The 23,347-nt window shown below is 44.7% G+C and overlaps 1 long non-coding RNA gene across 1 annotated transcript in view; it reads right to left on the bottom strand.

Annotated features, from left to right (window-relative positions):
* Positions 1-20,909, bottom strand: part of LOC105876385 (uncharacterized) — a 55,752-nt gene extending 34,843 nt beyond the window's left edge. Inside the window, exons 1-2 of the long non-coding RNA XR_001156438.2 lie at positions 20,416-20,909; positions 18,278-18,367 (exon numbers count right to left, since the gene is read on the bottom strand). This is a non-coding gene — a long non-coding RNA (uncharacterized LOC105876385). The remainder of the gene's footprint in view (positions 1-18,277; positions 18,368-20,415) is intronic.
* Positions 20,910-23,347: the final 2,438 nt, after the last annotated feature.

Here is a 23,347-nt window from a genome sequence, read left to right as displayed (position 1 = left end):
AACACCCCCCTGTTGCCGGTGAAGAAACCGGCGGGGTAAGGACTATAGGCCTGTGCAAGACCTCAGGGAAGTCAATGCAAGGGCCCTGGATATCCACCCTACAGTCCCTAACCCCTATACTCTGTTGAGCTCTCTCTCTCCCACGCTGTCTTGGTATACCATCCTAGACCTAAAGGATGCCTTCTTTAGCCAGGCGGTGGCGACACGCAGCCAGGAGATTTTCGCCTTTGAGTGGCAGGATGACAGAGAGGAATTCATGGGCAGCTGATGTAGAGGAGACTGCCCCAGGGGTTTGCCTACCCTGTTCAACGAGGCCCTCCATGATGACCTTGGGTTTTCAGAAAAGGCTCGACCTCTGTATGAAGGGTGTAGGGCGGGGCAAGCATGGGAGTGGACTGTGCAAATGGAAGACGCTTTTCAGGCCCTGAGGGCAGCCATGCTGGAAGCCCCGGCCCTAGCACTCCCTGATCCTACAAAAGAGTTTCACCTGTTCATAGACGAGAAGAGGGGAATAGCCAAGGGGGTACTCACGCAGGCCCTGGGACCCTGGAAGAGACCGGTGGCGTACTTGTCAAAAAAAAACTAGATCCGGTGGTGGTGGGGTGGCCAGTGTGTTTGCGAATTATCGCGGCCAGGGCCCTGTTGGTCAAAGATGCTGATAAGCTCACTCTAGGGCAGCGGCTGCAGATCACCACCCCGCACGCCATAGAGGGGGTCCTGAAGCAGCCACCGGGACGGTGGATCACAAATGCGAGGCTGACTCATTACCAAGGACTTTTGCTGGACGCACCCCGCATCGAGTTCCGGGCCCCTGCCGCCTTGAATCCGGCTACGCTTCTGCCAACCCCCGATGCAGCCGCACCTGAATGTGATTGCCTTGAGATCCTAGCCGAGACCCAGACGACCCGTAGAGACTTGAAGGATCGCCCCCTTCCAGGTAGCGACCTGACCTGGTTCACGGACGGAAGCAGTTTCATCCGGGACGGACGCAGGTACGCAGGGGCGGCCATAGTAGATGACCAAGGTAAACTTATCTGGGCGGCACGCCTTCCACAAGGGACATCTGCTCAGAAGGCAGAACTAATAGCACTGACGGAGGCTCTTAGCCAGGCCCGAGGAAAAAGGCTGACGGTGTACACTGACAGCTGCTTTGCCTTTGGGACCGTGCACATACATAGGGCCCTCTACAGGGAAAGGGGCTTCATCATGGCAGAGGGAAAGGAAATTAAGCACATGCCTGAAATACTCCACCTACTAGAGGCTGTTTTGCTGCCAAAGGCAGTAGCAGTAGTCCATACCCCGGGACACCAGAGCGGGGATTCCGTGGAAGCACGGGGCAATCGGAGAGCAGACGCTGAAGCTAAGAAGTCTGCAGAAGACACTCCGCAGCCAAACATCCTGCACCTTAGCCTGCCACCCCCAGGCATGGGACGGTTGCCTCCAATGTTGGACTATTCCAGTGTAGATGAGGTCTGGGCCTCAGAGCAGCTACGTGAAGATGGCTGGTTGTGGGACGAAAGGCATCGCCTAATAGTGCCAGAACTCTTAGGACGCCACCTGTTAGAACACCTGCATCAGACCACACATCTAGGGAAGAGAAAGATGCTGCAACTGCTGGACACTGCTCAACGAAGGTTCAAGTCACAAGGACGGGTTCCAGATGACATCGTCAAAAGTTGCCGAGCCTGTCAGGTCATGCAGCCGGGGAGGACGAGAGGGACCCATGCAGGTACGAGGGAAAGGGGGAGGCAGCCAGGACTATTTTGGGAAGTGGATTTCACAGAGGTCAAGCCTAGAAAATATGAGTACTGATATTTACTGGTCATAGTAGATACGTTTTCCAGATGGGTAGAAGCCTTCCCTACAAAAGGAGAAACAGCTTTGACAGTAGCTAAGAAAATATTAGAAGAAATAGTCCCCAGGTATGGACTGCCGGAAGGGATAAGATCAAATAATAGACCTGTGTTTATCTGTCAGGTTAGTCAAGGGCTGGCCCAGGCTATGGGGATAGATTGGAAATTACATTGTGCATATAATCCCCAGAGCTCTGGGCAGGTAGAGCTAATGAATAGAACAATAAAGGAGACCCTGACTAAATTGGCCCTGGAGACTGGCGGAGACTGGGTGACCCTCCTTCCCTTCGCCCTGTTCCGAGCCCGGAACATCCCTTATCACTTGGGTTTAACCCCTTTTGAAATCATGTATGGCACACCCCCTCCTGTAGTTCCTAGAATGAGCCCTGAGGCTCTTCTGGGACATCCCAAAGAAGTGTTGCAAGCGGTGCAGGCTCTGCAACGTGTCCACAGTCAAGTATGGCCGGGCCTCCGTGCTATCTACCGGCCTGAGGAGGAGGGTGCCGGACACCCGTTTCACCCACACCAGCCGGGGGACTGGGTATGGGTGAAACGACATAACAGCAGAAACCTTGAGCCGAGGTGGAAGGGCCCCTATCAAATTATTCTTGTTACCCCCACTGCTCTTAAGGTCGATAGAATAGTAGCGACCTGGATACACCACTCCCACGTGAGACCTGCTAATAAAAAGACCAGGAGTGGTGCCAGGACCAGTGGAAAGCAACTGCAGACCCGAGGAATCCTCTGAAGACCAGACCTGACCCGCGTGGCGGCGACAGCCCAGGACTGCTGACCCAGACTTGGACTGGGGTTGTGGCATCTAAAGATTGAACTGGGTGACAACATGGACGGGTCGCGGTGGGGGTTGGTTGTTGTGTTTTTGGGATGTTGTGTTTTTGGTCTAATGTTTTTGGGATGGAGACCTACAGCTATACTTACCGCCCCGAACCCCCACCAACCCCATAACCTTACATGGGTCTAAAGATTACTGTATAATGGTGTTAGTGTTCCCAAAAATAACATACCACACTGAGGAGACATAGTAGGAGACATACATAGACATGTATGAGGGCATAGTAGGGCGAAGAGTCACCAACCTAATTTTTAAAAGAGAAAGAGAGCCCTTCACAGCCATAACCCTGGCTACTCTTTTGGCTTAGGGGCAATAGGAGCAGGAACTAGTATCTCTTCTCTGGCAATGCAGCAAAGAGAGTTTAATACTCTGAGGACAGCTGTTGATGAAGATATTGCAAGGATAGAAGACTCAATTTCACACCTAGAAAAGTCACTAACCTCCCTATCCGAGGTAGTGCTCCAGAACCAGAGGGGGTTAGATCTAGTATTCCTCCAGCAAGGACTGTGTGCTGCCCTCAAAGAAGAATGTTGTTTCTATGTAGACCATATGGGAGTTGTTAGAGAATCTATAGCTAAGGTCAGGGAAGGGCTTGCCTGCCGCAAATGGGAATATGAACAGCAAGCAAGTTGGTTTGAGTCTTGGCTTAACAGTTCCCCCTGGTTAACAACGCTACTATCCACCCTACTAGGCCCACTCATTATGCTAATCTTAGTCCTTACTTTCGCGCCATGTGTAATTAATAGACTAGTAGCTTTTGTGAAAGAACGGATAAACACTGTCCAGCTACTAGTATTGCAACAACAATATCAGCAGCTATGGTTAAGTGCTATAGAACTAGAGCACCTAAGAGAACTTGAGGACGAGCAAGAGTGCTCGTCTGCTACCTAGAGAAAGGGGGGAATGTAAGGCAGAGGAATTTGTAGGATAGAGGGAGGGCAGAGGAATTCTTCCAATTGTCGGGAATTTACTTGGGTGGGGCAATGAGCTAACTTCAAACCTTTGCTTCTGGTCATTGCTTGCTTGCTACACCGCTGTAGGGGGAATTATGGGATGAGGTCATTGAAGCACCGGCGACTGGCCCATCAGGCAATAGAGGGCAACCAACCCGCCAATTATTTCAAAAGGCAATAGTGGGCAACCAATCATTTTAAAGGTCAACGCATGATCCATGCGTAGTCTGCTTGTGTGCAGCTTGTGCACCATGGGGATAAAAGGCATGCCGTTGTTCCGGTCGGGGTCCTTGCCTGTGAGAGTGGCCACTGCGTTGGTGCTCTGGGGCTTGGACCCTGGCTAGCCAGAAAATAAACCTCCTCTTGTGTGATTGCATCTTCGATGTCTCTGCTTTTCTGTCCGGTGGGGCTGTGGAAGGTCGGTCCCTAACAATACTTTTCTTATTGCATACAAAATTGCTACTAAACTCTGTTCTCTATTACCATGCCAAAAAAAAGTTGTTACTAAAAATATTTAAAGCACTAATAAAGAATATGCCTAATATTGTCACTGTGCTATCCCAAATAAAAAAGATAAACTGTCTCTCCCCATTGCAAACTTGAATAGAAATTTTTCATAACTCATGAAATGAAACAATACCTGGTTTAGTCGTAATGATACACGAAAAAAACTGATGTTATTACCAATAGGGAAAAATGGACAAATGTTTTTCTTCTCATAGCTCAGTGTAATTTACAGGTTAATTGTGCATCACAAACACAAAGTATTTAGATTGGAGAGTTGCTTTATCTATATTGCTATTGATCTAAATTCACATGAAGAAAAAAGGCATTAATTTGAGGGCAAAGAGGTGTCAGAAATGATTTATAGATTTCATAGAGTGTCAGGAAATGGACATCACTATCTAGTGGCTTTAATGAATACTAAGGATGAAATTTTGAAGGAACTAGGCTACAAAATAATCATTTCACAGAGGCAAAATATTGACATAAGACCAATACGTCTTGTTCTTAAATGAACTGCAGAATGAATCATGGAGATTATCCAATATCATTGCTATGAGCAAGATGGTCTAACTAGACCTGTCTTCCAAGGGTATCAAAGCCTCCTTTTGTACTTTAAAAGGACTTTAAATTCCCCAAAACAAGAACCTGAAATAAGCTACACTCACTCTCCTAAGCAGAATATAAAAGTCACTCGTCTGTTTTAGATGAATGACCTCCGTATTTACATACCCAAAATTACCTGCTTAGAAAGCCATCTGGAGAGTGTAGCGGTGTCCTTGTTCACCAGAATTTGTAAGGTTAAGAGGGCTAGAGGCCACCAACAAAAAAACCGAATCAGATCAAATAAGAGACGGGGGAAGGAATATAGATTCATATGTTCTTACAAAAAAATTAGAGCCCAAGACAAAGATTAATGTTTCAACATGAAAGAGAATTTGGGATGTTGTTATTAGTCATCACAATAAAGGTAAATACCTGATGCAAAAATGGACCCAGGCAGTGATATTGAAGGGTAGGATTTGGATGGTAGAGGAAACTGGTATACCTTTTATATATTTTTGGAAAAGCATCCATTTCAGTTGACATACATAGCTTGACAGCACAAAAGAAGACGTTTTGTGTTGTTATTTCTGAATGTATGTGATCTTAGTAAAGAAACTATAATAGATTATACCTGAATATACAGGATTTTTCTTTATTATTTCCTTCTGCAAGATTACTGAAGGATGCTCCTTAGATGAAGAGTAAATTATTTCTTTCAACACTTCATTTCTCCAAAAATATTTTCCCCATTTTCCATCAATTAATAGGAGTGCCTAGAAGTTAATCTATTCCAGGCTAATGCTGCCTTCTTCAGATACATCAGGAAATTCGCTCAAGTAATAAGTAGGTTTTCCCTGAAAGCACCAAACTATCAGGCATATTCCTCCTACGGAGTTTTTAATTGAGAGAATATTTTCCCAGGCACTTTGGCTTGGTTGTGGGTTTTATTTTATTCAAGATGACATCTAGTCCCTGTCATAATCTGAACAGCGGCAGGGCAGAGTAGGAGACAGGTGATCTATGGGGATGGTGATTATTCATAACTGCTGTGTTGAGGAATCGAATAAAGAAATGCTTTTTCCAGTACTCAGAAAAATGACACTTTCTTAACTGAAAGTGATTTCATATTTCAAAGTTGTTTCCTCTCTATAAATATGATTTTTTTCTGGTGACTCATCACATTTCAGTTTCCATTGTACTTCTGAAATTCCTGAGTATTAGCTTTAGATCCCACCCCTACCCCCCTAAAAAGAAAAAAATACCAAATAGATGTAAAGAAAAAAAAATGGTAGCTTAAATAACAATTATTTAAGAAATGCAATGGAAATTCTCCATGAGATATCTTTATAATGTATGGAAAAATATAAAAATCACTCTTACATGCCACACTAAAAAGAGTTCAGTGTGGTTAAGTACACTGGCGCACACATTGTTCCATTTTCCTGAATTGTGTCGTATCTGGGCCTGGAGAATAGCGCCGATATTAACTGTACATGTGCTCCAAGCAATATTCTGACTAGCTGGGGAGGGTTCAACTAAACCAAGGGCTTTATCAAAATGGCGGAACAAATTACTTCAACATTGCCATTATCTGACGGAGCAGGGCAGGGGTTAATCTACTGCACTGATGACTAACGTTCAGCTGTGCAGGCATCAAATAACTCCGCACAGTATATTGTTAAAGGTCTTCCTGGCTCAAAGGCATATTTGTTCTGGAAGGGTTTGCCTTTATTTGGTTGAGGGTAGAGGGTTTGGTTGTTGACCACGCTGAGGTCACAGGGTGAGATTAGGTATTTGGAAGGAATACATATCTTGATTTCATTATGGAGCAGCTATAAAAAACAAGTGTTAAAAAGGCAAAAAAAAAAAAAAAAAAAAAAAAGACCTGCAAACAGAGATGGCCAGCCTGACTCCAACTCTTACTGTCTATTGTTTTCCCTTGTCCACTTCTTTTTAAAATAAAACAAAATCTTTGCACTATTTTAGGAAGCCCAGTAATGCTTTAATCAATTACAATCTTTTCCTGTTTACACACTCTAATAGGAGGGCTGGTTGGGCCAGGCAGGGTGTGAGGTAAGTCTTTCTTCCCAGCATCTTTGGAAGTCATCCAAATGTGTTTGTCAGTTGCCAGTTTCCAGCCCTTTATCTGTCGACCTGGTGGTCACAGCTGATTCTCAGGGCACACGTGAAATCTATGATAAACTGGAAAATCATTTAGCATCCCAAGAAACAGATGAAATTTGCAAAGGCATTTGTCATTGCCTTGACATTGACTTATAGTATAGTGTTTAGCATGATACAATGCCAGGTTTGTTTTTTTTTTGTTTTGTTTTTTTTAAGTGAATATTTAACAATGCTTGTGCTCTTTTTGCAAAGTGCTTTGGGGCAAGAAAGGAAAGAGGCAAATAGTAAGGAAAGTGCACCCCTCTGGGGGAGGCTGTCTTAGAGGCTGTGAGGATTCAGATGGGATGTACAGGAAGTCCTCACTGAAAAGGTAACATCTGAGTAAGCACTTATCTGCCATAACAGAATACCGAGATTGCGTAATTTATAAATAAAAGAAACTTATTTTTCTCAAAGTTCCAGAGGCTGGAAATTGCAAGATGAAGGCACTGGCAGGTTCAGTTTTCTGGTGAGGGCTGCATTACCTACAGAGAGGAGGAATGCTGTGTGATCACACAGCGTACCTATGTGGAAGACAGAAGGACGAGCTAGCTGAATGCTGCACGAAGCCTCTTTTATAAGGGTGTTAATCCCATTTATGAGGCAGGAGCCATCATGGCCTAATCACCTCTTAAAAGCTCCACTTCTCAACCCCACCACATTGGTAACACCAGAATTTTGGAAGGGCTACCTTCAAACCATAGCATTCTACCCTTTGCCCCCCCCCCCAAAATTCAAGTCTTTCTCACATGCAAAATATATTCATTCCATCCTGATAGCCCCCAAAGTCTTAAGTCCTTCCAGTTTCAAGTCAAAAGTCTAAAGTCCAGAGTCTCATCTAAATCAAATATGGGTGAGGCTCTAGGCATGATTGATCCTCATGAAAATTTCCCTGCAGCTGTGAGCCTGTGAAACCAAACAAGTTACATGCTTCCGAAATGCAATGGTGGGACAGCAACAAGACGGACGTTTCAACTCCAAAAAGGGAGAAATAGGAAAGAATAAAGGAGTAACTGATCCCACGTCAGTCCAAACCCAATGGGGCGAACAACGTTAAATCTTAGGACTTGAGAGTAATCTCTGATTCCATGTCTCACCTTCTAGATGCACCGGGGCAGAGATTGTGTTCCCCAGGCTGCAGGCAGCCCCACTCCCACTCCCACAGCTTTGCTTGGCACACCCACACAGCTCTATGGAGTGGAATCAGGTACCTGAAGTTCTCTCCAGCTGGCATTGCATGCTGGTGGCTCTACAGATCTGGGGTGTTGGGGGACAGCCCTGCCCCCATGACTTCACTAGGCATTGGCCTTGTAGGGGACTTGTGCAGCAGCCCAAGCTTGTGGTAGTCTCTTCCTGGGCCATCAGGCTGTACAGGACATTCTTTGAAATCTAGGTGGAACTAGCCAGGCCTCCACAGCACTTGCACTCTGCACAATTAGCACCACCACATGGATTCCACCAACGCTCACCATTTGTGCATTCTGGAGAGGTGGCTCTGGCTGCACCTGGGCCCACCTGAGCCATAGCTGAGGTGGCAAGGATCACTGTGCCAGAATATGAATGTGGGGAGCAGAGACTTGAGGCAGCCCTGGGCAGTGAGCCCTGAGGTCTCACAGGTGTCCTGGGTCCCTCCCTTGGAAGCAATTCTGTCCTCAAAGCCCTGGCACTCTGGGCCTGCAATGGTCAGGGCAGCCTAGATCTTGAAGGTCCAGGCTTCAGGGTCTTTTCCCCATCGTCTTGATGAACAGCCCCCGACTTCAGTCTTGGCCACACCCTTGCCACACAGTTTCTTGGCCACACCCTTGCTTTTCTCTTCTAAACACACTTTTTTATCCTTTCCATGGCCAGGCTGAGAATTTCCAAATCATTATGTTTTCTTTCCCATTTGATTATAAACTCTTTCTTTAGATCATTTCTTTCTTCTCACATTTTATAAGAAGCAGTTAAGAGAAGCCACACAGCACCCTGAACACTTTACTGCTTGAAGCACTAATATTTCTTCCACCAAACATCCTACCTCATCACTCTTTGCTTTCCACAAAGTCCTAGAACATGGACATAATTCACTAGCTTTCTTTGCCATTTTAAAATGAGGATGGCCTTTCCTCTAGTTTCCAACACCTTTTTCCTCATTTATGTCTGAGACCTCATCAGAATGGTCTTCGCTGTCCATATTTCTACCAACATTCTATTCATGACCATTTATTTATTTATTTGAGACAGAGTCTCACTGTGTTGCCCAGGCTATAGTGAGTGCCCTGGCATCAGCCTATCTCACAGCAACCTCCAACTCCTGGGCTCAAGCAATCTGACTGCCTCAGCCTCCCGAGTAGCTGGGACTACAGGCATGCGCGACCATGCCCGGCTAATTTTTCGCTTACATATTTTTAGTTGGTCAATTAATTTCTTTCTATTTTTAGTAGGGACGGGTCTCACTCAGGCTGGTTTCGAACTCCCGACCTCGAGCAATCCGCCCACCTCAGCCTCCCAGAGTGCTAGGATTACAGGCCTGAGCCACTGAGCCCGGCCTATTCATGACCATTTAGATAATCACTAAGAACAGTGAGGCTCTCCTCCTCTCCTGAGAGCTCGCCGGAATCACACTTAATACCACGCTCATGGCAATACAGACTTTTTCCTGCAATGACTTCAAAAATGTTTCATCCTCTACCCATTGTCCAGCTGCGAAGCTGCTTCTGCGTTTTTAGGTGTTTGTTATAGCAACACCCCAAACCTCTGGTGCCAATTTCTGTTCCTGAGCACTGCTGTAACAGAACACCACAGACTCAGTAATTTATTAAGAACAGAAACCTGGGCCAGGCGCGGTGGCTCACGCCTGTAATCTTAGCACTCTGGGAGGTCGAGGCGGGCGGATTGCTGGAGGTCAGAGTTCGAAACCAGCCTGAGCAAGAGCGAGACCCCGTTTCTACTATATAAATAGAAGGAAATTAATTGGCCAACTAATATATATAGAAAAAATTAGCCGGGCATGGTGGTGCACGCCTGTAGTCCCAGCTACTCGGGAGGCTGAGGCAGGAGGATTGCTTGAGCCCAGGAGTTTGAGGTTGCTGTGAGCTAGGCTGATGCCGGGGCACTCACTCTAGCCTGGGCAACAAAGCGAGACTCTGTCTCAAAAAAAAAAAAAAAAGAACAGAAACCTGTTTTCTCAAAATTCTGCAGGCTGGGAAGTCTCCGATCACGGGAGTGGCAGGAACTGCTGTCTGGTGAGGGCTGTCCCTGCTTCCAGGATGGCACCTTGGTGCTGCCTCCTCCAGCTGTACCTGCACCCCCCCACTGAGCAAAATTCAATGACCCCTATATAATCATCTCCCTTAACTAACTACTTGACCTTTTGGGTTGTTTCCCAGAAATGGTGACACCGAGATTCATCACCCCCCACAACCTGCCCCCAAGCACGCAGCAGTTACACCACAACTTGCCCCAAGGCACGTGGCCCCTTTTTTAAAAGCCCATGATCTCCCTTAGAGAGAAGGATTTGAGGCAGCTTTTCCAGTTCTCCCAACGAGACATCTGTCGTGTTAAAAATTCCTTTCCTCCTTCGCAATCCTAGCTGCCTCAATAATTAGATGTTTGTGCAATGAGTAACTGGACCTAGGCTGAATCCCTCTTGCAATTTCGACAACACAGAGGAGAGGAATGCTGTGTCCTCATATGACAGAAGGTGGGAGAGAAAGCTAGCAGAATGCTGAATGAAGCCTCTTTCATTAGGGTCTTAGTCCCATTTAGGAGAGGAATCATCATGGCACCTCTCAACACCATCAAATTGGCAACACCTAACTTTTAGAAGGGACACATTCAAACCATTACCAGAAGGAGGTAAGGGAGCAAGACTAGGGATTTCTAGAGGAGGACCCTTCCAGAAAGAGGAATGTTCCAAGGACAAATGCCCTAAAGCAGGATGACACCAAACATCAGTGTTGCACAGCAGAGAGAGCTAGGAGGAGAGAAGGAGAGTCAGGGTGGATGAGATCAGAGAAGTAAGAGGGGCCACATGCCGCAGGCTTGTGCCTCATTAAGGAACAATTGGAGGATTTAGAGCAAGGGAGTGATATTATTTGACCTCTATTTTAACACAATTGCTCTGTATGCTCTTTTTGTGAATAAACTGCCAAAGACAGAGCAAAGAAACCAGCCAGGAGATTATGGCAATGATTAATAATATTTTTTAAAGATGTGATTTACACACATAAAATTAATAGAAAATAATGCAAAGAAGAATATAATCATTGCCACATAATCTTCCTTTTAATCATTGCAAAGGATTGCTCAGCACTACCATAATTATTTCACACTTTTCCTTCTTTCCCTAAGCCTGAAATTTCTATCATACTCCACTGTATAGCGAACAGAAAAAAACTGCCTCCAACTTTGCGAAAAATGTTCATTTATTTTTTCAATAAAAATTTATTGAGCATCAAATATGTGCCAGGCATAAAGATAGTCACTAGAGATATAAAGATGAATAACAAAAAACTTTGCCTTCCAAACTCTCAGTCTCATGAGAAAAACAGAAATGTAAAAGATTTATAGATGTAATACAATTTAGAAACACAATGCCAGATATGTACCCAGGGCATTATAGAAGCACAGAGTAAGTATATAGAGAGTATGGATATATATATTATAGCCTAGAATATTAGGAAAAGTTTCTGGGTATTGTTCCTGCTACTTTTAACTCTCATCAAACCCTGATCCTCATACCCTTAGACATAGAGAAGCTGTATACCATACCCAGTACCATGGTTAATTTTGGGTGTCGACTTGACACTATTAAGAACTGGTAAAGCATTCCTTCTGGTGGTTTCCAAGTGGGTGTTTCCTGAGGCGACAAGCACGTGAGTCTGTGGACTGAGTGGGGAAGATCTGATCCAAATGCAGGTGGACACCACTGAATCAGCTGGGAACCCAGATAGAACCAAAACAGGCACAGAAAAGGAGATATCCTCTCTCTCTACTAAAGCCGGACATTTTTTCTCCTCTTCCCTTGGACATCAGAACTCCAGGATCTCCTGCCTTTGAACTCCAAGACTTACACCAGCCCCACCAGCCCCATCCAGGTTCTCAGGTCTTAGACCTCAGACTGAGAATTACACCATCAACTTCCCTGTTTCTGTGGCTTTTGGACTTGGTCTGAGCCACACTTCCGGTCTCCCAGAGTCTCCAGCTTACAGACGGCCTATGGTGAGGCTTCTTAGTCTCTAAAATCATGTGAGCCCATTCCCCTAAAAAATCCCCACCATAAGCTGGGCGTGGTGGCTCACGCCTGTAATCCTAGCTCTCTGGGAGGCTGAGGCGGGTGGATTGCTCAAGGTCCGGAGTTCGAGACCAGCATGAGCAAGAGCGAGACTCCGTCTCTACTATAAATAGGAAGAAACTAATTGGCCAACTAATATATATAGAAAAAATTTGCTGGGCATGGTGGTGCATGCCTGTAGTCCCAGCTACTTGGGAGGCTGAGGCAGTAGGATTGCTTGAGCCCAGGAGTCTGAGGTTGCTGTGAGCTAGGCTGATGCCGGGGCACTCACTCTAGCCTGGGCAGCAAAGTGAAACTCTGTCTCAAAAAAAAAAAAAAAAAAAATATATATATATATATATATATATATATATATATGTATATATTTAAACACACAAACAACTTAAAATTATCTAATCATCGTATATTTAATTCTATTTTTTCCTCTTGCCTTCATGCCATCAGTATCCCTTGTAAAAACAGAAAGTCTGCAGCAATGTCTATGTACATCCATGCGTCAATCCATTTCTGGAAGCCATCCAAATTTGTCTTTATAATGGCAGTTTGCTGCTTCTAAATGATATGATCGCGGCTGATTTTCAACATCACTCACAAAAACCTGTGAGAGACTGGAAAATCAAGCAGTGTTTTTGGGAAAAGAAATCACATTTGCAACCACGACCATTAGTAGAAGGAATAAAGGGCTCACCAAAAAGACTAAAGAGTAGTAACACGGTTTTTTGTCTCTATCAAGTAAACACCATAGACATACTGGGTTTTGATTTCAGCATGACATTTGACAGATACCTCACCCAAATCTAGTTTGGTAATTATATCCAACTGTATTAATTGAATAGCATCAACTTGGAAGGTGATAGTCTTAATCCCATGCCACAAAATTCTGCATTTGGCTTTTTCATTCTTATATGAATAATATTTAAGAGACCTTTTCAAAGTATCTGCCACATATACTAATTGCTCAGCAATGCACATTATAACATCAGCAAATTATATATGACACAAAATGGGAATCTTACTTAAATTAAAACACCTATGATTAATCTGAATAGTTTAAAAGAATGGTACAAATTCTGTATAAATAAGCTCTAAACCCACATTTAAAAAAATCAATAGAAAAAGAATGGAAGATTTCTTGGCAGGAACAGCTAACTACTGCTCCTTTGCCCTTCCAAATTTCTCACAGAAACTCTTCAAGAAGGGCACAAGAAGAACAAAGTTGTAACAGCACTGGGAACTAGGTATTCTAATCAAGTTGTATCAAACCCCTGAAACGCAGCAGCAGGAATAAGCATGCAGTTGGTCAGAAGAGAGTTGCAGCCACTCTAAGCCCAGCCTCTAGCTCAGCAACACGCATCAGACATCATTTAACACATATTTGGTGAACATATACTATGTTCTACGAGCAAGCCAAACTATAATTTAAAGGAGAAAAAGCATAGTTTTTACTTAGTACTTAGAAGAGACATCTGCCCAAGTTTAGAGGAGTTAAGAGACATGATTTTGGATATGATATGTGATGATCTCAAACAAAATTAGGAGCTAACCAGAATCTACCTGGCGGTGTGTGTCTTTGTGTTTAGTGGTGTCTGTAGTGTAGTATGGTCTAGTCAGATGAGGGAATGGGGAACAAGCTTGGAAGTAAGAAAAGGACTATCAGTAGTTTGTGGAATTATCAGTAGGTCCATGTGGGCTGAGAGTACAGTTCACTAGGAAAGTAGTGAATAATGAAACTACAGTGATAATAATCAGAGACCAACTTTAAAGGTCTTTTATGCCATTCTGACAAGTTTAGATTTTAGACTTCATTTTAATGGGAAGCCTTCAAAAACGTTTTAATCAGGGAGTGATGTGATTATATTTGCACTTTATAAAAGTAGTTACACAGTGGATGATGGATTGGCCAAGGGGAAGACTAGTTTGAGAGACACTAGAGTTAGGAGGGTGTGGTAGAAATTTATGCTAACAGTGACTGTGACCCAAACTAAGGAAAATGATAACGTAATTGAAATTAACAAATAAAGAGATTTTACGTAGAAATGACAGTATTCAGAGAAAACACATTAAAAATAGAATAATTAGTTCTTGGTAATCAATTGAAATAAAATATCAGGAAGAAAAAGATTCATTGAAAAGGATGTCAGGTCTTTTGACTTGGGTAAATGAGTGGAATACGTCAGCTTTTCAGATCAGCAGGAGTGTATTTGGAGGCGGGATGGGAGGAATGGCAAATTTAGTTTCAAATATATTCAGTGTGAAATGCCTGAAGGACATCCAAGTAGAGACCTCCCCTGGTAAGTTACACATATGGATCTTGGATGTGGAAATGATGTAGAGTAAGATTTAAAACGATGGGAATGGATGAAATCATGCAGGGTAAGCAGGAAAACAGGTATGAGAAAAAGGCTGAAGGTTTTGAAAAACATTTAAGGATGTGGCAGAATAGGAGCCTATAGTGAGACTGGGTTGGTGTAGCCAGAAAGGTAGATATAAACCAGATTACGGCAAAACAGAGGCCAAAGAATCTCAAAAGTGTATAGCTAGTATAAAATCATGATGTACTATGAATGAGTTAATATGTGTAAAGCACATAGGATAATGCCTGACCCATGGCAGGTTATCTACAAATGACATCAAATGCTTCGGAGAAATTAAGGGAATTAAGTAAATGTAACTAAAATATTCCTCAACACCACAACCCATCAATGGAGATGGAGCCATTGACTTAGTCTGTTTGTGCCGATATATAACAAATTACCTGAGGCTGGTAATTTATAAGCAATAGAAACATATTTCTTAACACTCAGGGAGCTGGGAAGTCCAAGAACAAGGCACTGGTAATTGTTGTCTGGGGAGGGCATACTTACTGGGTCCTCACAAGGCAGAAAGCAGAAAGGCAAAAAAAAAAAAAAAAAAAAAAAGCCTAAATTAGTTCTCTCTAGCCTTTTTATAAGGCACTAATCCCTTCATGAGGACAGAGCCCTCATGACTTAATCACTTCCCCAAAGGCGCCCCCCCTTTATACCACCACAATGGGATTACGTTTCCACATGAATTTTTAAACCATAGCAGACATGTTAGCAATGATACCACATCTCTTCCTTTTGTCTGCATCTGAACATGTGTTTCAGGGACAGGTCCTGGAATACCCCTCTCCAAGCACCGCTCAAGTCTTTCAGCTCCAAAAACTGTGTGGCATATTCCCTTGGTAGCCACTCCTATTTTGACTCCTTCCTGTCAATGTCCTTTACGTAAGAAGGTACCTCACTAGCACCACGATTAAGCGGGCCAGCTGTGTGAATCCAATACTCTGCTGTTTCCAAATGATCACAGATGGAGCAGTCATTGCAATAATAAAATACTATTTGAACTCACTGAGAAGGACGGCAGGACTTGGCTAGGAGAAGAAGGTGGTGTCAGGTTCATGATAACATTAGCGAATAAAAGTAAGCGACTCGAGGCTGGCAGACCGTGGTCTTGTGGGATACAGGGTTGCAAAGATGGGGAGCAGCAGTATCAAAGGCACAGAGGGTTTGAGGTAAGGCGGAAGACAAGTCATCTGGAAGCCATGCTGAGAATGAAGAGGCGAAAGTTGACTCCCACTTCCAAAACTGAAGTATGTAGAGCACGCAAGAAGGATCAGCAATGGAAAGATGCCTTCCGGAGGGAACCAAGTTTTAGCCAAGGCAAGAATAAAATATGCTGTAAAGAGACTGAAGATACAAAGGAATTTGCTTACTATGCAGAAAGCCAGAGGGCACAGAGTGGGGTGGGGCAGGGAAGTTGGGCAAACAGAGCTGCAAGCAGATGGGAAGAAGAGGGCTGTATGGGTTGAAATTAAGAGAAGGTGGGCAGCTTGAGCAGCTGACCTAGGAAGAGAATGCACTAGCCTCTCGTGAAATAGACATCTGTGGCATAGTTTGATTCTCCTCCCAAGAGGGCAATGACAAAGCGGACAGTCACAATCTCTCCTTCCCTCTAACTGTAAGATTTGTTCTGAGGTCATCAGAGACATTTTGCACCCTCCCCAGAATCTCTCTTAGCCCTTTGCACTCGGCTTGCTTTTTTCTCGATTCCTTTATTCTACTCGGGATTTAATTTTTTAAATACCCCAGATTTTTACAAAAACTGGAGTTTCTTTGCATACAAACTTATTTATTTGGATTTTTTAATATTTCAAATTATTGATACATTCAAAGAGTAATTTTAATCTCTATAATTTTTCATGGTGTGAGCTGCTACTGCTTGCTGCTAACCGTGTCGAGTCACACTTGACATCCGGGTGCAAAGGGTTAAGTTGTGAGGCTGAGGTTGCTTCCTTTGTCCATCCACAGTTGCAGTTGGGCAAGGGAGTACCAAGAGGCTCCCACACAGATCACCTTGGTGTCACACATGCTACTTTCAGAGAACAGTCCATCTCCTTCTGCAGACCAGCATCATTACTCCCGCCAAGGTGCTGATTACTTGGATAAAATTTCGGTACGCTGACTTTACACTTTCTATCTTGGAGTGTGCTCCCTGTTTACTCAAGGCACTCCCTGCCAAGAACAGAGCAAATATTAACCTATGTTGTTAAATTTCGTTTCCAATTTTGTTTCCATTATCCTAGATAGAGCAGGGTTTCTCAGCAACGACACTATTCACATTTGGGGCTGGATAATTCTTTGTTGTTGTAGGGGGGCTGTCTTGTGCCATGTATGATGCCTAGCAGCATCCCTGAACTCTATCAGGGATACCAGGACCATGCCTTGAGTGTGACAACCGAAAATGTCTCTAGACATTACCAAACATCCTCTGGGGAATAACATTGCCCCAGTTGAGAACCACTGTCATATTTATGTATGTGTGTGTGTATGTGTTTATTAATATATATATATAATTTTTATACACATATAGATAAATAAATAATTGAGGGTGGAAATGCAAACTTGGATATTATATATAATAAATTAAAGGGATATTATATGAGACACATTAAGATCTTATGCGTTTTTCTCAACACATCCATTTTCTTTTATTACAGAAAAAGATATCTGTGAGTACCAAAAATTGTGAAAGCCATATTTGAAGAAATCACAAAATCATCACAAAGACTTACCCCTCACACACTCTAATGATTTTTTTCTCTTGCATTTTAGATTCAAACTTCATTAATTATTTTAAGTAGCTTTGCATTACTATCCCTTTGCATTACTTACAATGACTACATTGATTCTTTGATTTAGATTTTTTAAATAACTTGATTATTGATTACAATACTTGCAATAGAAGTGTTGAGAATTAATTCACAAAAATTATCAACTCTCGAGGTCGAATGGATTTTTCAAAAATACTAAAGCATCAACATTACGGAGGTGGGAAGAAAAGGTAGGCACAGAAGAAGATTCTAAAATATGCTCCCTTGTTCCCTGCTTAATGGCAACCATTCCTGGAAAAATGGCAGAAAAAAGGCAGAATCCCTAAGTAACAGCCTCACTTGATTTTAGAAACCAATTGATTCTAAAAATGAAGTCCTTGAATTAAAAAAAATTATGAAATAGGAAATGTAATGATTAAGAACATAAAATTTGGAATCAGACAGACTTGTTTTCAGTTCCATTTACTAGCTGTGGGCCTTGAGCAAGTTCTTTCAACTGTTTTCTCAGCTATAAAATGGAAATATCATCAAATGCACTTCATAGATTTATGTTCTGAATAAATGAAGCAATGCATATAAATTACTTGCCATAGTGCTTGTCAAATAGAAAGCACTCAGGAAGTATTTGCCATTTTTATTATTATGTAATAATTGGTTATGTAAGTCTATATATGAAAACAGAGATAAAAACTGTGCAGTGGAAACACAAAGAAATGATAAATGCTTGAGGCGATATCCCAATTACTCTGATTTGATCATTACATGTTATATGCTTGAATCACAATTTCACATGTATCCCATAAATATGCACTACTGTTATGTTTATATAATAATTAAAAATAAAAGAAATTCTAAAAACCTGTGCAATGGATACATGCTGTTTTTATTGGATAAAGTGTCTAAATTGGGAAAATTTTGATGGTGAAACAGGCTATGGTAATAGACTTCAGAGTGAGTTAGCTTCAGATTGAACTCTCAGGGATTATTTATACTCACAGGTGTGAAAAGGCCTCTGTCTTCACTTGTACCTCACCCTGTTAAAGGTTTGAAATGGAGTGTATCTTCCTCAGTTTTCCTGAATTTAATCTGTGCCAAAAATCGTACAAAAAAAAAGAAAGAAAGAAAAAGAAGAAAAAAATTATTTTGTGTAAGGGCAAGTGCTTCATATTTACATGTACTATATAGATAATTTATGCTAAGCTCAGAAATTTAATATACAAATAAAACAATAATCATAGTGATTTAATATAATCTACAGTAGAGTAAAATTAGTTTCACTTGGAAGAGATGCGAGAAAGATATAATTAATTTAATGGACTTCTCATGAACTTCAGTGAACCACAAATCAATATAATATCTTATGTAGAAAAATGATAAATTCTGGAATGAATAATGTTATTTTATTTTCAAACACTAGCCAATTAAACTGAAATAAAAAACATGCATAATATAAAAGTTCATATTATTTAATATGGCATATACTGTATATTAATATCTCCAAATTTAGGTTTTCACAATTATAATTTCATATATATTTGCTAAATATCTTGATTCATATAATTATACCTATTCAGTAATTCAGAAAATTATATTCATAGACTGAAATTTAAAGCAGAAAAAGAATAAGTATAATTGTAACAGTTATCGACAAAAGATAATCAAAATGTAGAGCGAGATCTTACTTCCAAGTTGTGTCATGGATGTTACCCGTGAAAATCCCCAATATTGATTGCTAATCTTGGTTGACACAATGTGTCTCAAAATTTTTACAAAGGGAGAGATCTGGGGAAGTTTTGGTTTAGGAGCAAGGGTAGACTGGGCCCTCCTTAGAATGGAATTCCCAGGAGAGGAGCAGGCCCAATTGTTCCATTCCATCAGAGAATCTGAAGTGGGGAAGGTGCCATTCCTCTTTCTGGCGATGTGTTCTGGTGGCCAGAGGGCAAATGTTGAGAATTGTTACGAAGTAATATGGGACCAACAGAGTACCAGGAAGTGCAGGGTTAATAATAGGGCTAGATTTGCAACAACATGGATGGAACTGGAGAACATACTGTTAAGTGAAATAGGCCAAGCACCAAAAGACACACATGTTCTCATTCATATGTGGCAGCTAAATATTAAAAACAATTGATCTCATGGAGACAGATAGTAGAAAGATGGTTACCAGAGCATGGAAAGATAGTGAGGAGGGGGGATAAAAAGTGGGGATGGTTAATGGGTGCAAAAATGTTGTTAGAGAGAGAAAATGAACAATGTCTTATAGCACAACAAAGTGAGTAATCAACAATGAGGGGCCAGGCACCGTGGCTCACACCTGTAATCCTAGCACTCTGGGAGGCCCAGGCAGGAGGATCCTTTGATCTCAGTAGTTCAAGACCAGCCTGAGCAAGAGCGAGACCCCATCTCTACTATAAGTAGGAAGAAATTAATCGGCCAACTAAATACATATAGAAAAAATTAGCCGGGCATGGTGGCGCATGCCTGTAGTCCCAGCTACTCGGGAGGCTGAGGCAGGAGGATCGCTTGAGCCCAGGAGTTTGAGGTTGCTGTGAGCGAGGCTGACGCCACGGCACTCACGCCTGGGCAATAGAGTGAGACTCTGTCTCAAAACAAACAAACAAACAAAAAACCAAACAAACAAAAAAACCAGTGAGGTAAAGTATACTGGGATATAACTAAAAGAGTGAAACTGGAATCTTCCTACACAAAGAAATGATAAATGCCTGAGGTGATGGTGATAAGGAAGACCCCCATCTATCACCTGGCACATCAGCCACCTGAGACCCCACCCCTCAGACCACTCCAACCTAATAAAAGTAGGAAAAATGGGGTAGACGGGTCTCAGAATTTGGTGGCGAGGCCTCTCTGAGCCTGCCAGCAAATAAACCTTGATTCTCTAACTCTCCATGTGCCACTGGGTTTGTCCTCGGGACCACCCGCTGCAACACTTGCTGTAATATTCTGGTTCCCTGATGGGGAAAGCCGAGGGGCACTGGCACCTTGAAGCCACCGGTTCAGGGCCCGGCACAGCAACCTTCAGGACCCCGGTGACAGAAGGGAACCGGGCGCGAACCGCCATTTTGCGGAATATCTTCGCTCCTCAGGAGCTCCCGCCGGCTGCGGCCCGAACTCACCGCGGAGGGACGGACCAGTCAAATCAGTCTGGAAGCTTCCGACCAGGTGAGGTCCCGGGACCGCCCGAGCCAGGCCCGTCAGACGACGGAAGAGGAGCTTCGTCCCCTCCCGAGAGCAGGGGCGTCCCAGGGCGGGAACTGGGACTCCGCCCGTGTGAGTGAGCGAGTGAGCGCGACCGTCCGCGGCTCCACGCTGCGGCCGGCACTGAGGGTCCCCACCTGCGGCTCTGCGGCGGGGCACAGCGGTGAGTCACTGCCCAGGGGAGCGACCGGGCCGGGCTGTGCGGGCACAGCTTCGCCACCAGGCGCCTCGGTTCCCCTGAGGGACGCGGCCAGGCGGACACCCAGAGAAACGCCCCCTTCGTCTGTGAAGCTGCGACGCCCGTCCGGGGTCTGGGATGGGCGGGTCGAGTCTAGGCCTGCAGCCCCTAAATGCGCGTAAAGAGCTTCAAGAAGGGTCTGACGGGAGACTGGCGTCACGCTGAGTCCTGGTGGACTCAGGGCCGCTGTCAACGGGAACGGCCCACGTTCGGGCGCCTGGCCCCCAGCAGGGACCGTGGACCTCCCCACCGCGCGAGCAGTCTGGGGACTCGTGACCAGGACTCCTGGCCACCTGGCCAATTCCCTTACATGATTCATGGCTAGAGGTTGCTCACACCATGCCCCCTCGGGTCCCGTTCTCTGCTAAGAAGGGACAGAGCTGGGATTTTGTGGCCCAAAGGACCAGAGACTCCAAACTGTCCAAACTCATCTATCAAAAAACTCCTGAACGGCTGGGCACGGTGGCTCAGGCCCCTAATCCTAACACTCTGGGAGGCCGAGGCGGGAGGATTGCTCGAGGTCAGGAGTTCAAAACCAGTCTGAGGAAGAGCAAGACCCCATCTCTACTATAAAAAGAAAGAAATTAATTGGCCAACTAATATATATAGAAAAAATTAGCCAGGTGTGGTGGCGCATGCCTGTAGTCCCAGCTACTCGGGAGGCTGAAGCAGCAGGATCGCTTGAGCCCAGGAGTTTGAGGTTGCTGTGAGCTAGGCTGATGAGACGGCACTCACTCTAGCCTGGACAACAAAGCGAGACTCTGTCTCAAAACAAAACAAAACAAAACAAAAAACTCCTGAAGAGGATCCACCACCACCGACCTACAACCCTACTGTGACACCTCCTGAAGTACCCCCGAATCCACCAGACACCCCACCACCATCAGTCTCCCTGCCACCAGTTCTGGACCAACCAGGTGCCAACACTCCCCTCACCCACCAGCTACAGTCAGCTCAGGTCCCAACTGGAGCCCTCTAGATGCCCCTGCGTGAGGTGCGAGGTCCAATGCAGGTTATGGATGATGGTTCCATTCAGCCAGGGCAGCCAGTCCTGTACTACCAGCCCTTCTCCACCACTGACCTTCTGAACTGGAAGCCCAGGTCACCTTCCACCTGGAAGGAACTGCAGCCTCATGCTTGGCGCCCCAGAGACCCTCATAATGGTGGTCAGCCTGCCCTGGGAATCAGAATGGAAGCTCTATGATGAGGCCAAAGAGGAACAGAACCTGCCTGACTTCTAGCAGGATTTTCCATTGGTCTGGGCAGAGGACACTGCCCCCCCCCCAATGTCTTGCACACCTGGTGATCAAGATGAAACCAGGAGCCCAACCGACCAGGAGACGACAGCACCCCATCCCCAAGGAGGCTCGAGAGTGAATTCAGGAACACACCAATAGGCTCAAGCAGGAGGGGATTTTGGTGGAGTGCCAGTCTCCATGGAACACTCCCATCCTGCCAGTCAAAAAGCCCAACAGAGGTGGATACCAGCCCATCCAAGACCTGTGACTGATTAATGAGGCTACGGTGACTCTCCACCCGGTGGTACCGAATCCATACACCCTCCTGGGCCTCATTGCTCCCAATGCTGCCTGGTTCTCCTGCCTGGACTTGAAGGATGCTTTCTTCCGCCTGCCGCTCGCTCCGAAGAGCCAGCCCCTGTTCGCCTTCGAGTGGGAGCATCCTCAGACTAGAAGGAGAACCCAGCCGACCTGGACGCGGCTACCACAGGGATTTAAAAACTCACCAACTGTATTCGGGGAGGCTCCAGCCACTGACCCCATCTCCTTTCCGCAAGAAGAAACCCGCTGCACACTTCAACAGTACGTCGATGACCCCCTTCTAGCAAGCCCAGCCAGAGAAGACGGCCGCTGGGGATGCCGGCGCCTGCTCCAGCTGCTCACTGACATGGGATACAAAGTATTCTGGGAAAAGGCACAGATCTGCAGGCAGCAGGGAAGTACCTGGGTTTCCACATTACTCAGGGCACCGGACACTGGGACATGAGCGTGAACACGCCGTCTGTACATCTCCCAGGCCGAACAGTCGGAGACAACTCAGAGAATTCCTCGGAGCTGCTGGATTCTGCCGCATCTGGATCCCAAGTTTCTCCCTGAAGGCCAAGCCTCCGTATGATGCCCTGCGCGGGCGTGAAAACAAAGAACTGGAATGGGCTGAGAGTCAGAAAAGGGCTTTCCAGGAAATAAAAGACTCACTAAAGAGAGCCCCGTCCCAGAGCATCCGGACCTCACGGAAGACTTAACCCTGTTTGTGCACGGGAAGAAACAAGTGGGGGTTTTGACTCAAACTGTGGGCCCGTGGCAGAGACCGGTGGCTTACTTGTCGAGACAATTGGATAGAGTAGCAGCAGGATGGCCACCTTGTCTCCATGCACTGGTGGCCACTGTTCTACTAGTCAAGGAAGCAGAGAAACTCACACTGGGACAGAACCTCCGTGAGCGAGTCCCTCATGCAGTAGCATCTCTAACGAACACCTCAGGGCACCGGTGGCTCTCAAGCAGCTGGTTAGAGCAATACTAACAACTGCTATGCCAAAATCCGAGGGTCACCCTGGAGACTGTGCGGACCTTGAATCCTGCCACCCTCCCACCCAC

Source organism: Microcebus murinus, chromosome 29 (assembly GCF_040939455.1).
Source record: "Microcebus murinus isolate Inina chromosome 29, M.murinus_Inina_mat1.0, whole genome shotgun sequence".
Lineage (NCBI taxonomy): Eukaryota > Metazoa > Chordata > Mammalia > Primates > Cheirogaleidae > Microcebus > Microcebus murinus.
The sequence above is the reverse complement of the archived record's forward strand: the minus strand, read 5'-3'. Positions and strand labels throughout refer to the sequence as shown.